The following is a 12,308-nucleotide window of genomic DNA, read 5'->3' on the forward strand; positions in this document are numbered from 1 at the left end:
ATATATATATATATATATATATATATATATATATATATATATATATAGTGCCAGTACCATACTGTCCTGATGACTGTAGCTTTGTAGCATAGTCTGAAGTCAGGGAGCCTGATTCCTCCAGCTCCATTTTTCTTTCTCAAGAGTGCTTGGGCTCTTCAGGGCTTTTTGTGTTTCCATACAAATTGTGAAATTTGTTGTTCTAGTTCTGTGAAAAATGCCATTCATTGTTTGATAGGGATTGCATTGAATCTGTAGATTGCTTTGGGTATTATAGTCATTTTCACAATGTTGATTCTTCCAATCCAAGAACATGGTATATCTCTCCATCTGTGTATCATCTTTAATTTCTTTCATCAATGTCTTACAGTTTTCTGCATACAGGTCTTCCTCTCCTTAGGTAGGTTTATTCATAGATATTTTATTCTTTTTGTTGCAATGATAAATGGGAGTGTTTCCTTAATTTCTCTTTCAGGTTTTTCATCATTAGTGTATAGGAATGTGAGAGATTTCTGTGCATTAATTTTGTATCCTGCTACTTTACCAAATTCATTGATTAGCTCTGGTAGTTTTTGGTGGCATCTTTAGGATTCTCTGTGTATAATATCATGTCATCTGCAAACAGTGACAGTTTTACTTCTTCTTTTCCGATTTGGATTCCTTTTATTTGTTTTTCATGTCTGATTGCTATGGCTAAAACTTCCCAAACTATGTTGAATAATAATGGTGAGAGTGGGCAACCTTGTCTTGTTCCTGATCTTAGTGGAAATAGTTTCAGTTTTTCACCATTGAGAATGATGTTGGCTGTGGGTTTGTCATATATGGCCTTTATTATGTTGAAGTAAGTTCCCTCTATGCCTACTTTCTCAAGGGTTTTTGTCATAAATGTGTGTTGAATTTTGTCAAAAGCTTTTTCTGCATCTATTGAGATGATCATATGGCTTTTCTCCTTCAATTTGTTAATATGGTGTATCACAATGATTGATATGCATATATTGAAGAATCCTTGCATTCCTGGGCTAAACCCCACTTGATCATGGTGTATGATCCTTTTAATGTGCTGTTAGATTCTGTTTGCTAGTATTTTGTTGAGGATTTCTGCATCTATGTTCATCAGTGATATTGGCTTGTAGTTTTCTTTCTTTGTGACATCTTTGTCTGGTTTTGGTATCAGGGTGATGGTGGCCTCGTAGAATGAGTTTGGGAGTGTTCCTCCCTCTGCTATATTGTGGAAGAGTTTGAGAAGGATAGGTGTCAGCTCTTCTCTAAATGTTTTTTTTTTTTTTTTGTGGTACACGGGCCTCTCACTCTTGTGGCCTCTCCCGTTGTGGAGCACAGGCTCTGGACATGCAGGCTCAGGGGCCATGGCTCACGGGCCCAGCCGCTCTGCAGCATGTGGCATCTTCCCGGACCGGGGCATGAACCCGTGTCCCCTGCATCGACAGGTGGACTCTCAACCACTGCACCCCCAGGGAAACCCCTTCTCTAAATGTTTGATAGAATTCGCCTGTGAATCATCTGGTCCTTGGCTTTTGTTTGTTGGAAGATTTTAAATCACAGTTTCAATTTCAGTGCTTGTGATTGGTCTGTTCATATTTTCTATTTCTTCCTGATTCAGTCTTGGCAGGTTGTGCATTTCTAAGAATTTGTTCATTTCTTCCAGGTTGTCCATTTTATTGGCATAGAGTTGCTTGTAGTAATCTCTCATGATCCTTTGTTTTACTGCAGTGTCAGTTGTTACTTCCCCTTTTTCATTTCTAATTCTACTGATTTGAGTCTTCTCCCTTTTTTTCTTGATGAGTCTGGCTAATGGTTTATCAATTTTGTTTATCTTCTCAAAGAACCAGCTTTTATTTTTATTGATCTTTGCTGTTGTTTCCTTCATTTCTTTTTCATTTATTTCTGATCTGATCTTTATGATTCCTTTCCTTCTGCTAACTTTGGGCTTTTTTTTTTCCTTCTTCTTTCAATTGCTTTAGGTGGAAGTTTAGTTTGTTTATTTGAGATTTTCCTTGTTTCTTGAGGTAAGATTGTATTGCTATAGACCTCCCTCTTAGAAGTGCTTTTGCTGCATCCCATATTTTTTGGGTCGTCGTGTTTTCATTGTTATTTGTTTCTAGGTATTTTTTGAGTTCCTCTTTGATTTCTTCAGTGATATCTTGGTTATTTAGTAGTGTATGGTTTAGCCTCCATGTGTTTGTATTTTTTACAGATTTTTTTCCTGTAATTGATATCTAGTCTCATAGTGTTGTGGTCGGAAAAGATACTTGGTAAGATTTCAATTTTCTTAAATTACCAAGGCTTGATTTGTGACCCAAGATATTATCTATCCTGGAGAATGTTCCATGAGCACTTGAGAGGAAAGTGTATTCTGTTGTTTTTTTGATGGAATGTCCTATACATATTAAGTAAGTCCATCTTTTTTAATGTATGATTTAAAGCTTGTGTTTCCTTATTTAGTTTCATTTTGGATGATCTGTCCATTGGTGAAAGTGGGGTGTTAAAGTCCCCTACTATGATTGTGTTACTGTCAATTTCCCTTTTTGTGGCTGTTAGCATTTGTCTTATGTATTGAGGTGCTCCTATGTTGGGTGTATAAATATTTACAATTACTATATCTTCTTCTTGGGTTGATCCCTTGATCATTATGTAGCATCCTTCTTTGTCTTTTGTAATAGCCTTTATTTTAAAGTCTGTTTTGTCTGATATGAGAATTGCTACTCCAGCTTTCCTTTGATTTCCATTTGCATGGAATATCTTTTTCCATCCCCTCATTTTCAGTCTGTATGTGTCCCTAGGTCTGAAGTGGGTCTCTCGTAGACAGCATATGTATGGGTCTTGTTTTTGTATCCATTCAGCCAGTCTATGTCTATTGGTTGGAACATTTAATCCATTTACATTTAAGGTAGTTATTGATATGTATGTTCCTATTACCATTTTCTTAATTTGTTTTGGGTTTGTTATTATAGGTCTGTTCCTTCTCTTGTGTTTCCTGCCTAAAGAAGTTCCTTTAGAATTTGTTGTAGAGTTGGTTTGGTGGTGCTGAATTCTCTTAAGTTTTGCTTGTCTGTAAAGCTTTTTATTTCTCCATCGAATCTGAATGAGATCCTTGCTGGACAGAGTAATCTTGGTTGAAGGTTTTTCCCTTTCATCACTTTAAATATGTCCTGTCACTCCCTTCTGGCTTGCAGAGTTTTTGCTGAAAGATCAGCTGGTAACCTTATGGGGATTCCCTTGTATGTCATTTGTTGTTTTTCCCTAGTTGCTTTTAATATTTTTTCTCTGTACTTAATTTTTGGTAGTTCGATTAATGTGTCTTGGTGTGTTTCTCCTTGGGTTTATTGTGTATGGGACTCTGTGCTTCCTCGATTTGATTGACTATTTCCTTTCCCATATTGGGGAAGTTTTCCACTATAATCTCTCTCAGTCCCTTTATTTTCTCCTCCTCTTCTGAGACCCCTATAATTTGAATGTTGGCGCATTTAATGTTGTCCCAGAGGTCTCTGAGACTGTCCTCAATTCTTTTCATTCTTTTTTCTTTATTCTGCTCTGCGGTAGTTATTTCCACTATTTTATTTTCCAGGCCACTTATCCGTTTTTCTGCCTCAGTTATTCTGCTATTGATTCCTTCTAGAGAATTTTTAATTTCACTTATTGTGCTATTCATCATTGTTTGTTTGCTGTTTAGTTCTTCTAATTCCTTGTTAATTGTTTCTTGTATTTTCCCCATGCTGTTTCCAAGATTTTGGATCATCTTTACTATCATTACTCTGAATTCTCTTTCAGGTAGACTGCCTATTTCCCCTTCATTTGTTTGGGCTGGTGGGTTTTTACCTTGCTCCTTTATCTGCTGTGTTTCTCTGTCTTCTCATTTTTCTTAATTTACTGTTTGGGGTCTCCTTTTCCCAGGCTGCAGGTGTGTGACTCTCATTGTTTTTGGTGTCTGCCCCCAGCGGCCAAGGTGGGTTCAGTGGGTGTGTAGGCTTCCAGGTGGAGGGGACTGGTGCCTGTGTTCTGGAGAATGAGGCTGGATCTTTTCTTTCTGGTGGGCAGGACAGCATCTGGTGGTGTGTTTTGTGGCGTCTGTGACCTTATGATTTTAGACAGCCTCTCTGCCAGTGGATTCGGTTGTGTTCCTGTCTTGCTAGTTGTTTGGCATAGGTGTCCAGCACTGTAGCTTGCTGGTCATTGAGTGGAACTGGGTCTTAGCATTGGTACGGAGATCTCTGGGTGGGTTTTTGCCGTTTGATATTACATGGAGCCAGGAGGTCTCTGGTGGACCAATATCCTGAACTCAGCTCTCCCACCTCAGAGGCTCAGGCCTGACACCCAGTTGGAACACCAAGACCCTGTCAGACACACGGCTCTCTGAACCTGTTACCCATCTTCAGAACAGAGTCAGGGTTAGCACTCGGTTTTGTTGGGAGAATAAATGCATGTAAACTGCCTGGCTCCAAACCCCTATTGAAATCAAGCAGGACCCAGTGGGACTCCTGGACACAAAAGCTTCTGTTCATTTTTTAATTGGTTTGTTTGTTTTTTTGATATTGAGCTCCATGAGCTATTTATATGTTTTGAAGATTAATCCTTTGTCCATTGCCACAGCTAGATCTTCTTTGACCCACCTCCTAGAGTAATGAAAATAAAAACAAAAATAAACAAATGGGACCTAATTAAACTTAAAATCTTTTGCACAGCAAAGGAAACCATAAACAAGATGAAAAGACATCCCTCAGAATGGGAGAAAATATTTGCAAATCAAATACACCTACTTCTTTCTAACCCTAATCCTCTTACCTAGTCCAGGCCACCCTCCTGTGTTGCCTAAAATATTGTGATAACCTCTAGCTAATCTCTTTGCATCAATTTTTGCCCAGCTCCAGTAAATTATTTTTATCTTTACTTCCAGTAAATTTTAAAAGTTTAAATCTGTACTTAAACCTTCCTTGGGTAAAAGTCAATTAATAGTTTCCAAATTTTTTAATATGGCCTAATATTTCTGTCTCACTGGCCCTTGCTTTTCTCTCCAGACTGTATTACACTGTGGCTTACTTTCTCCACTTGAACCATATGGGACTTTCCACAATTTTTTTTTTTAATATGATATGTGGTGTTTTACTGGTAAACTAGTTATTGTAAGAATTAAACATACACATTATTATAACCAATAACTGTAAATGTTGCTATTGATCACTTATTATTATGGTATTTATTTTAACTCATTTGTGACTGTCCTCTTATGGGCAGTCTTTATTTTATCCTTTTAAATTTTTAAAAAATTTTTATACAATTTTAAAAGTTACACTCCATTTACAGTTATTACAAAATACTGATTATGAAATACAAGATTTTTCACATTCTTTTTAACTATTGTATTATATTCTACTGCACGTTATGTATCTATTATGTCATAATGCACTTAATCAGTGTCCTATTATTGCACATCTAGAATAAATTCCTAGATGAGGAATTGCATGTTTTAGTTTGAATTGATCTTGTTAAATAGCTTTCTCTATCTATTTATTTTTTTGAAGCATAGTTGACTTACAGTGTTGTATGAGTTTCAGGTGTACAGGAAAGTGATTCAGTTTCATATATATATATATATATATATATATACATTCTTTTTCAGATTCTTTTCCCTAATTGGTTATTACAGAATATTGAGTATAGTTCTCTGTGCCATACAGTAGGTCCTTGTTGGTTATCTCTTTTATATATAATAGTGTGTATATCTTTTTGTGTGTGTGTGTGGTACATGGGCCTCTCATTGTTGTGGCCTCTCCCATTGCAGACCACAGGCTCCGGACGCGCAGGCTCAGCGGCCATGGCTCATGGGCCCAGCTGCTCCGCGGCATGTGGGATCCTCCCGGACCAGGACACGAACCCATGTCCCCTGCATCGGCAGGCGGACTCTCAACCACTGCGCCACCAGGGAAGCCCAATAGTGTGTATATCTTGATGACTATTTTGTTATGAGAAGTATGAGAGGACTTACACTGACTCACACACTGAAATCTTTTAGGAAATACCCCTGGATGCTCCTTCAGATGTTGTATCATCTGTAATCCAGAGTCTTCTTCTCCCTGACCATGAGGCCACAGAGCACTCACCCAGATTTTCTTCCCTCTCCTTCCCTGATTGTTTATGGTGCTAACCTTACCTCACTATGGCTTATCAGCACATCAGTGGAGCTTTCTCTATCTTGTTTCTTCAGGTTTACAGTCTGGTTCTCTGGGTTCACAGATATTGCTCAAAGTTTCACCTCCAATGTCTAAGTTATTGTGGTGTAGGCTCCAGCTGTAAGAGTTAAATCTTCCTTGATGCTGTTTTATGCTCATTGCCTTAGCTACTGTTTTTCTTCAGCTGCGTTGGTGAGGGTCCTCTACCTTCATCACTAGCCATGAATTATGTTGAACAAACTTCACAGTTTTGATATTCCATCTTAACTCAAGTTTATGAAATGTTATTCAAAAGTGGTAGACCAATATTTTAACCAATGTCTCTAACTTCAAATCCCTTATTAAATATCATACAATTAATAGCAGGCAGTTAAAAGAAGAGTGACCTCTTTCTGACAATAAAATAAGCCATGGGCTATGTGGGATAATATTCTATTCAGTAGAATCCATTTTTAAGCTAGTTAAGAGAACTGTTGAATTTATTATTCTTTTTATTTTAGATAGGAGGAATAAGATTTAAAATAAAGTTTTTTAGTTTGTATATTCCAGATCAAGTGAATAAATTACTTTTTTGAGATATGGAGGAACGGATGACACCCAGTATTAAAACAAGGTGAAGGTTGGAGACACTTTACTGGCAATAAATCTTAACTCTACACTAAGAATTTGAGGGTGGGTTGATAAAGAAACATTCAAGGATGCATAAGCGAGGGATTCAATTATAGATTACAGGGTGACATCAAAAGTATTCTAAAATAACTTTTAGAGAAAATAAACTATATAAATAAAGATACCAAAAAATTAACATTTAACTTAATGAGATTTTGAGATATTGCTTAAGATGAACCATCCTGACAAGTTAATTTGTGCTGTAGGGGTTGTTGATGTTTGTGGTTATAAATCTCTGGAGTTTGAACAGAGAGACTATTTGGAGCCCAGACAGAATGTACCCATTGCTCATGCTTTGGAATCCCCATCAGAACAACATGTTACCAAATTGCAAATTCAGTGATCTTCATCTGGAGCTAAATTTCAATTGTTAACTGAGAACAAATAACATGTTATTTTAGCTGTTCTCCCTTGGCTATTTGCATTACTGAGAATGTTTTACTTCTTCTCTCACTTATCTCTTCATTTCCTCAACTGGAAATCTTCCTGTGCAACTAAGAGATAACACTTTCAGATACTTTTTAGCCATATGTACATATACATATCATGGCTCAAACTGTGTTCCTGATATTCTGCTCGAAAACACATCCTCTTGCAGACTTACTCATAACTTCATTCCTCTAGATGCTCAAATTGATAGCCTTATTTTCTCAATTGACCTTTCTTTTACTTCTAAACTCCACAATTGTTCCATCAGCAAATTTCTTTAGTTCTGCTTTGAAAATATATCCAGAGTTTGACCATCTCCCCTTACCCCCACCGATACCACCCTGATACAAGACACCCCTCCTGTTGATTATTACTGTAGCATCCCCTCGGACTCCTGGTCTTGCCTCCCCTGAGCAGCCAGACAAACCCTGTTTTTTTTAAGAAACAAAAAATAACAAGACAGGGACTTCCCTGGTGGCCCAGTGGGTAAGACCTCGCCTTCCAATGCAGGAGGTGTGGGTTTGATTCCTGGTCGGGAGCTAAGATCCCACATGCTTTGTGGCCAAAACACCAAAACATAAAACAGAAGCAATACTGTAACAAATTCAATAAAAACTTTTAAAATGGTCCACATCTAAGAAGAATCTTAAAAATAATAGAGACAGTTCGTTTCACTTCTCTACTCAAAACTCTTTATTTAATCATCATCGCACTCAAAATAAAAGGTTTCAGTTCTAACCATGACCTGATCCACTGCTGCTTCCTTGGCTTCATCCGTCCATCCCTAGCCCACTTTTAGAGACTCCAGCCACACTGGGCTCCTGTGTTAGCTTAGTTTCTTCAAGAAGAAGACTTCAAGATGGGATAAGATGGACAAGAGATTTATTGGTGGAGATTGTCAAAGATAAGCACAGCTGGACATTAATTAAAGTGATGAAAACGGATTTTATTCAGTAACTGCTGGCAGTAGGGAAAATAGATGAGCTCCATTCAGATTTGTACAGGGGTTTTTGAACATTTTTTTAAATCACTTTTTATTGGAATATAGTTGCTTTACAATGTTGTGTTAGCTTCCACTGCACAGCAAAATGAAGCAGCCATACATATACATATATTCCCTCCATTTGGGACACTACAGTGCATTAAATAGAGCGCCCTGGGCTATACAGTATGTTCCCATCAGCTGTCTATCTTATACATAGTATCAGTAGTGTATATGTGTCAATCCCAATCTCCTAGTTCCTCCCACCCACCCCTTTCCCTCTTGGTATCCATACATTTGTTCTCTATGTCTGTGTCTCTAATTCTGCTTGGATTTTAAAGGGAGAGTAAAAGAGAGAGGAGAGCAGGTGCTCAAGAGAGTCAGAAAGTGAAAAATCACAAAGGGTTGGTCAGTGTCAATGTGATTAGGCCAGCTGTGTTTGTTGGCTGGCAATTGTTGAAGTTAAGAATCTATCACCCCACAGAACCTGGGAGGCAGAGGTCCTATTTTTTGATGATAACATTGCAAAGGAATGGCTTTCAGGTCCTAGAGAAAGATGCTTCTGAGTTGCATGAGATACATAGTCACAACTGTAAGCCCTTTCCAGTAAATCTAAGTAAGGGTGATCTGGACCTATCATCAGGTGTTGGCTAGAACAAATAGTAAATGTTCCTGGCAGTGTTGAGTTTTCTCAGGCAGGCATTTTAGTAGGGAGCTAGGGTTATCCTAGAGACACACCTTATGCTGCTAGAAGTCATGCTAGGGTTTGGTCAAGTCTCTTTGTGCAGGGGTTTGGACAGTGTTGATATGGGTCTGCAGAGAATTCTGCAGTTCTCAAAACGCCTGAGAATTAAGGGGAGGAAGAAGGAGTAAGTAGGCAGAGTTTTCACACCAGGTCTGCAGGTCTGATACAGGAGAAGAGAGAGAATTGGGTTAGAATAGTGTCAGACTCTGAGTCAGTCTAGGAAAGTTTTGGCCAGGCTGATGGGGAATCCTCACAAGTCCTCAAAGTCCTCAAAGTATAATGAAAGGAGTCCCCATCCCACAGGTCGGGGCCTGCACTCGTGCCCTCACCGTGGTCAGTCATTGGCTGGGAGCAGCCTACGGGAAGCGAGGCTTCAGTGTGAACATGGTGGGAATCCAGGGGGAACGAAAGCTGGGGCTGTAGCCAACTACTGCCACCACAGCAGGAAATCCAGCCATGGTGTTTTCGCGACCACCGCACCATCTTACTGTCGCTTGAGCATTCCAGGGCCTTTCCTCTCCACCTACTTTCCTGTGTATGGAGCACTCTTGTGTTAACATCCACAGAGCCCTTTCACGTTGGGAAGGACTCAGGCTGTACTCAAAATCCCCCATTCAGGGAAGCCCCCCAATCCACCCTGTCTCAAGTGTTACCCACTGACATTTTATATACCACTTCCTTGATGTACTTTTTCTTCCTGAGCACTTATTACCATTTAACATATCTTATATTTTATTGTTTATTGTTTGTCTCCCCCCAGCTAGAAAGTAAAGAATTTGTGTTTTGATTGTGACTATATTCCCAGCAGCTAAAATAGTATTAGAAACATAGTAGATGCTTAATAAATGCCTGTAAAGTAATCTCATTTTAATAAAAGTAATGTGACTATAGACTTTTCACCTCAGAGTATTCTAGCCTTTCTTCTGTAGCTTGGGAAAAGTCAAGTGATGTCTTCTCATAGATCTCAAGCAATGTTGGCGCTAGGGTTATTTACAGGTTATTTACTTTTTGGCTGTGTCCAAGATTGGGTTTTTTATTCTACATTTTTAATCTTCAATGCTGCCTCACCGATAAAGCAAGTACTAACCTGCCACTTGGTGAAACAACTAAGTATCAGGAAATTTCTAGAATTGAGACCATCTTGGGAAACCACCTGAAAGTCCAAAACGTACTTCGGCTAGGGATCTCATTTTAGGATTATTCCAGGATTAGTCTTCTTCCTCTGATATGGGGTCAGATATGGGGTGGGGAAGGTAGTTTCAGGATGCTTGCTCCGTTTTACAATTAGTTTGCACTTCTAGGTTTGCTAGACTTTGCACAACCTAGTTTGCTAAGTTGTTAAAAACAAAACAAAACCTACAGAGACCTGAGAAATTATTCCATCTACTCTATGTTTTATATCCATTGTTGCTTACTACTTTAGGATCTGTTAATGTTCAACATCAAGGTACAAACTATTGTTCCATCTGGGATTTAGAGAATACTCACATGGCTGACTGGCCAAGATAATTGATGGGAATGAAAACAACAATCCCAGAACAGTTGGAAGAATTCTTTTTCTTCTTCCTAATTTACAGAATGAGAGACAGAGAGGAAATGATCTCTGCCAGATGAATGAAGATTAGACAATGACTTCTGGAAGACAATATTTCTCTTTAAGATTTTATTTTCAACTTCCGAAGTAGAACTGAACCAAGACAGTGAAGTAAGTTTGACATGTATACTGCCAGTCTGTTTATGAATCCCAGTTTTATCGCAACACAAATAGATAAATAATAGAAGCCCATAACGCTTGTCTCTGAAATTGTAGTTAAACTGAAGCTCAGTATGCGGGAGACAAAAGATGAATGGTCTTTCATAAACATGTTTTTATAACATAATCTGCTCATATAAACAACTGGCAGTTCATCCTTCGGGGATTCTTGTTAGCCAGGTTTTTCAAAGCTTTAGTGAATGGATTGAGTTTCAGAATTATTTCCCAACTTCGTGCTGTTTGGAGGAAACATCTGTTTACTGTATGTAAATGAACAGGACATTCTGTTCTTTTAGGGACTCAAGAAAGAGCCCTTAAAATAGGCCAGTTTGGCAAATAAGGAAATAGAGTCTCTTCAAAGGACTACAAATAAAGTCTAGCGAGAGAGATTGTAAAGATAACAGTTATTTTTTTTTTCTCTTAAAAATTTCTGTATTTGGATCCAACCAGGAACGGCTATTTCCCTTTGATTAAAAACCTGTGTAGAGCTTTTGGCTCTCTTCTTGCTTCTTCCCTTCTCTTTTGGTCATCAGACAGACTGAAGGCAGAAAACAGATTTGCCTCGTGGAAGAAGTGTACCGCAGACAGCGAGGAGAGACGAGACAGTAAATCTTAGTTCGGTTAATACTTCCACATGTCTGGCAAACACCCTTGGAAAGACAGGAGTCCAGACAGTTTGAAGCAGGTAACTCAGCATGTGCCTTCCTTTCATATTCTATTCGGCCTCTTGCCCCAAATTGATGTGCTCATCTTGTACATCTAATTTTGCCTGAGTTGAGCTTGGCCTGAGGGCAAAAGGCCATCCTTCTGTAGTGCTGGCTGGAGACAGCATGAATAATGCTGCCAGTCAGTCGGATACAACTCCTGTGCAAAGACAAACAAGGGAAGTCTCACCTTACAAATGAATGTGGTTTTATAACTCTGAGGGAACTGTCTGCTTTTTAAAATTCTAACTCTTAGCAGAAAACTAAAAATTAACATCATAGTGATCCCTAAGAATTTGGGGGTTTACTCATTACCCTAAGTATCTCAGTTACTTTTTAATATTTAAAATATAAGTATCTCTGTATATTGAACAGAATATAGCCACGGGTTTTATACAATAAATATAATGCACTGTTGATATGAAAAATTTATGATGCTTTTTCCAACAAATACTACTGAGATCTAATTAATACCTCCCCATTTTTTTTTTCCATTTCAAAAGACAGTTTAGGGGCTTCCCTGGTGGCGCAGTGGTTGAGGGTCCGCCTGCCAATGCAGGGGACACGGGTTCGTGCCCCGGTCCGGGAAGATCCCACATGCCGCGGAGCGGCTGGGCCCATGAGCCATGGCCGCTGAGCCTGCGCATCCAGAGCCTATGCTCCGCAACGGGAGAGGCCACAACAGTGAGAGGCCTGTGTACTGAAAAAATAAAAGACAGTTTAGGTAGCCATGTCTTAGCATGAGGTTTTACTTATGGTTTTCTTTAAACTAGAGGTAATACTTTTTATTGGTACTCTGTCTATTTTATGAATATTTCTCATAAATGTCTCTTGTTCTTCTCTTCCT

This window comes from Monodon monoceros, unplaced genomic scaffold (assembly GCF_005190385.1).
Source record: "Monodon monoceros isolate NGI ecotype Baffin Bay Population unplaced genomic scaffold, NGI_Narwhal_1 Super_Scaffold_16, whole genome shotgun sequence".
In the NCBI taxonomy this organism is placed as follows: Eukaryota; Metazoa; Chordata; class Mammalia; order Artiodactyla; family Monodontidae; genus Monodon; species Monodon monoceros.